This window comes from Triticum dicoccoides, chromosome 5A (genome assembly GCF_002162155.2).
Source record: "Triticum dicoccoides isolate Atlit2015 ecotype Zavitan chromosome 5A, WEW_v2.0, whole genome shotgun sequence".
Taxonomy (NCBI): domain Eukaryota; kingdom Viridiplantae; phylum Streptophyta; class Magnoliopsida; order Poales; family Poaceae; genus Triticum; species Triticum dicoccoides.
In genome coordinates, this window is record NC_041388.1 from 158,094,035 (window position 1) to 158,099,698 (window position 5,664).

Consider the following 5,664-nt stretch of genomic DNA (forward strand, 5'->3'; position numbering starts at 1 on the left):
TAGTCATCATATTGAGCTAGCCAAACGTTCATAACATCTGCATCTGCTCCTGCAATAGGTCAGTCACCTAGCGGTGCATCAAGGACATAATTCTTCTGTGCAGCAATGAGGATAAACCTGAGATCACGGACCCAGTCCGCATCATTGCTACTATCATCTTTCAACTTAGTTTTCTCTAGGAACACATATAAAACATAGGGAAGCAATAACGCGAGCAATTGATCTACACCATAGATATGCTAATACTACCAGGACTAAGTTCATGATAAATTAAAGTTCAATTAATCATATTACTTAAGAACTCCCACTTAGAAAGACATCCCTCTAATCTTCTAAGTGATCACGTGATCCAAATCAACTAAACTATAACCGATCATCACATGAAATGGAGTAGTTTTCAATGGTGAACATCACTATGTTGATCATATCTACTATATGATTCATGCTCGACCTTTCGGTCTCAGTGTTCCGAGGCCATATCTGCATATGCTAGGCTCGTCAAGTTTAACCTGAGTATTCTGCGTGTGCAAAACTGGCTTGCACCCGTTGTAGATGGACGTAGAGCTTATCACACCCGATCATCACGTGGTGTCTAGGCACGACGAACTTTGACAACGGTGCATACTCGGGGAGAGCACTTTTATCTTGAAAATTTAGTGAGAGATCATCTTATAATGCTATCGTCAATCAAAGCAAGATAAGATGCATAAAAGATAAACATCACATGCAATCAATATAAGTGATATGATATGGCCATCATCATCTTGTGCTTGTGATCTCCATCTCCGAAGCACCGTCATGATCACCATCGTCACCGGCGCGACACCTTGATCTCCATCGTAGCATCGTTGTCGTCTCGCCAATCTTATGCTTCCACGACTATCACTACCGCTTAGTGATAAAGTAAAGCATTACAGGGAGATTGCATTGCATACAATAAAGTGACAACCATATGGCTCCTGCCAGTTGCCGATAACTTCAACAAAACATGATCATCTTATACAACAACTTATATCTCATCACGTCTTGACCATATCACATCACAACATGCCCTGCAAAAACAAGTTAGACGTCCTCTACTTTGTTGTTGCAAGTTTTACGTGGCTGCTACAGGCTTTAGCAAGAACCGTTCTTACCTACGCATCAAAACCACAACGATAGTTTGTCAAGTTGGTGCTGTTTTAACCTTCGCAAGGACCGGGCGTAGCCACACTCGGTTCAACTAAAGTTGGAGAAACTGACACCCGCTAGTCACCTGTGTGCATAGCACGGCGGTAAAACCAGTCTCACGTAAGCGTACGCATAATGTCGGTCCGGGCCGCTTCATCCAACAATACTTCCGAACCAAAGTGTGACATTGTGGTAAGAAGTATGACTTATATCGCCCACAACTCACCTGTGTTCTACTCGTGCATATTACATCAACGCATAAAACCTGGCTCAGATGCCACTATTGGGGAACGTAGTAATTTCAAAAAATTTCCTACACACACGCAAGATCATGGTGATGAATAGCAACAAGAGGGGAGAGTGTTGTCCACGTACCCTCGTAGACCGAAAGCAGAAGCGTTAGCACAACGCGGTTGATGTAGTCATACGTCTTCACGATCTGACCGATCCAAGTACCGAACGCACGACACCTCCGAGTTCAGCACACGTTCAGCTTGATGACGTCCCGCGAACTCTGATCCAGCAGAGCTTCACGGGAGAGTTCCGTCAGCACGACAGCGTGATGATGGTGATGAGGTTGCTACCGACGCAGGGCTCCGCCTAAGCACCGCTACGATATGACCGAGGTGGAATATGGTGGAGGGGGGCACCGCACACGGCTGGGAGAGATCAACATAACAACTTGTGTGTCTAGAGGTGCCCTGCCCCCGTATATAAAGGAGCAAGGGGGAGGCCGGCCGGCCCTCTATGGGCGCGCCAGGAGGAGGAGTCCTCCTCCTAGTAGGAGTAGGACTCCCCTTTCCTACTCCTACTAGGAGGAGGAAAGAAAGGAGGAGAAGGAGAAGGAAGGAGAGGGAGGAAAAGGAGGAAAGGGGGGCCGGGCCCCTAGTCCAATTAGGTTTGGGCTAGGGGGGGCACGCGCCCTGCCTCCTCTCTTCCACCACATGGCCCATGAGGCCCATTACTTCTTCCTCGTATTCCCGTAACTCCCCGGTACTCCCGAAAATACCCGAATCACTCGGAACCTTTCCGATGTACGAATATAGTCGTCCAATATATCGATCTTTACGTCTCGACCATTTCGAGACTCCTCGTCATGTCCCCGATCTCATCCGGGACTCCGAACTACCTTCGGTACATCAAATCACATAAACTCATAATATAATCGTCACCGAAACTTTAAGCGTGCGGATCCTACGGGTTCGAGAACTATGTAGACATGACCGAGACACGTCTCCGGCCAATAACCAATATCGGAACCTGGATGCTCATATTGGCTCCCACATATTCTATGAAGATCTTTATCGGTCAAACCGCATAACAACATACGTTGTTCCCTTTGTCATCAGTATGTTACTTGCCCGAGATTCGATCGTCGGTATCTCAATACCTAGTTCAATCTCGTTACCGGCAAGTCTCTTTACTCGTTCCGTAATACATCATCCCGCAAATAACTCATTAGTTGCAATGCTTGCAAGGCTTTAAGTGATGTGCATTACCGAGAGGGCCCAAAGATACCTCTCCGACAATCGGAGTGACAAATCCTAATCTCGAAATACGCCAACCCAACAAGTACCTTTGGAGACACCTGTAGAGCACCTTTATAATCACCCAGTTACGTTGTGATGTTTGGTAGCACACAAAGTGTTCCTCCGGTAAATGGGAGTTGCATAATCTCATAGTCATAGGAACATGTATAAGTCATGAAGAAAGCAATAACAACAAACTAAACGATCAAGTGCTATGCTAACGGAATGGGTCAAGTCAATCACATCATTCTCTAATGATGTGACCCTGTTAATCAAATGACAACTCATGTCTATGGCTAGGAAACTTAACCATCTTTGATTCAACGAGCTAGTCAAGTAGAGGCATACTAGTGACACTCTGTTTGTCTATGTATTCACACATGTATTATGTTTCCGGTTAATACAATTCTAGCATGAATAATAAACATTTATCATGAAATAAGGAAATAAATAATAACTTTATTATTGCCTCTAGGGCATATTTCCTTTAGCTAGAGTAGTATTGGATATGTGCATTGGTAACCGAATGTTGTTCGGAGTCTTGGATGAGATCCCAGATGTCACGAGGAGCTCCAGAATGGCCCGGAGGTAAAAATTTACATACATGAAGTTTGTTTTGGTCGCCGGAAAAATTCCGGGCATTACCGGTATTGTACCGAGAGTGCCGAAAGGGGTCTGGGGGTCCATCGGGTGTGTGTGTGTGTGTGTGGGGGGGGGGGTTCACCTACCTCGAGGGCCCACATGGGCTGTAGGGGGTGCCCTGGCCTACATGGGCCAGGGGCATCAGCCCCAAGAGGCCCATGCGTCTATAACATGGAGAGAGGGAAGATTCCAAAGGGGGGAAGGTACCCCCTATGTGCCTTGGGGAGGGAGGAAACCTCCCTAGGCACATGCCCCCTCTTCGGAGGAGGGGCTAGGGCTGCGCCCCAACCCTCCCCTTGCCTCCTATATATAGTGGGGGAGTGGGAGGGTCTGAACTCACCAATTCCCATGCCTCGACGGTAGCCCTACCTCTCCCGTAACTCCGCTTTCTCCTTAGATTGGTCCCAGCAGCATTTGGCGAAGCCCTACCGGCACTGCACCACCACCATCTCCACTACGCCGTCGCGCTGATTGAGATCCCATCTACTTCTCCTCTCTTGCTTGCTGGATCAAGGAGGTGACGTCTGTTCGGCCGTAGATCGAATTGGATCATGATCGGATCGCGAAGAGTACGGCTACATCAATCACGTTATATACGCTTACGCTTTCGGTCTACAAGGGCATGTAGACACACTCCCCTCTCATTGCTATGCATCTCATAGATTATATCTTGGATGTTCGCATGATTTTTTTGATTTTCATGCTTCGTTCCCCTTCAGTGGAATCATGAGCTAGGTCTATGCGGAGACGTACATGCACACGTAGAACACAAATAAGTTGTGGGCATTGATGTTCAGATTTCTTACCTTCGTTGTCTTATTTGGATTTGGTGGTATTGTGGGATGAAGCGGCTCGGACCAACCTTACATGTGCTCGCACATGAGACCGGTTCCACTGACTAACATGCAACTTGTATTGCATAAGGTGGCTGGCGGGTGGCTGTCTCTCCTACTTTAGTTGAATCTAATTTGACAAAGGCGGTCCTTGTAGAAGGTTAAAAGTCAACTTGATTATCACCATTGTGTCTTTGCGTAGGTAAGAACAATTCTTGCTAGTTTCCCATAACAACCACGTAAAATTTGCAACAACAAAGTAGATGACGTCTAACTTGTTTTTGCAGGGCATGTTGTGATGTGGTATGGCCAAAACGTGATGTGATATATGTTGATGTTTGAGATGATCATGTTTTGTAAAGGTTCACGACTTGCATGTCGATGAGTACGGCAACCGGCAAGAGCCATAGGGTTGTCTTTAATTTATTTTATGACCTGCGTGTCAACTAGTAACGCCATGTAATTGCTTTACTTTATCGCTATGCGTCAGAAATAGTTGTAGAAGCAACAATTGGCAAGACAACCACGTGACGACACGATGATGGAGATCATGGTGTCATCCAGTGACGATGGAGGTCATGGCGGTGCTTTGGAGATGGAGATCAAAAGCACGAGATGATAATGGCCATATCATGTCACATATATTGATTGCATGTGATGTTTATTTTTTGTGCATCTTATTTTTCTTAGGACGACGGTAGCATTATAAGATGATCCCTTCACTAAATTTCAAGATAAAAGCGTTCTCCCTAAGTATGAACCTTTGCGAAAGTTCGTCGTTTCGAAGAACCTCATGATGATCGGGTGTGATAGAGTCTACGTTTGCATACAATGGGTGTAAGATAGTTTTACACATGTGGAATACTTAGGTGAAACTTGACGAGCCTAGCATGTACAAACATGGCCTCGAAACACGGAGGACCAAAAGGTCGAACATGAGTCATATAGTAGATATGATCAACATGGAGATGTTCACCATTGATGACCACTCCATCTCACATGATGATCGGACATGGGTTGGTTGATATGGATCATGTGAACACTTAGACAACTTGAGGGATGTTGATTTAAGTGCGAGTTCACTAGTAATTTGATTATCTGAACCCATTATCATGGACATAGCCTTAATGTCTTTTTGCAATATGTTGTAGATCAATGGCTCGCGCAGTAGCTCCCCTGAATTTTAATGCGTTCCTAGAGAAAGATAAGTTGAAAGATGATGGAAGCAACTATGCAGACTGGTTCCATAATTTGAGAATTATCCTTACTGCTGCACAGAAGGCTTATGTCCATGCACCACTTGGTGATGCACCCCCTCAAGGTTCGCCTGCAGATGTTATGAATGTCTGGCAGGCACGTTCTGATGACTACTCGATAGTTTAGTGCGCCATGCTTTACAACTTAGAACTATGGCTCCAAAGACGTTTTGAGCACCATGGAGAATATGCGATGTTTGAGGAGCTGAAATTGGCATGTCAGGGTCATGCTCG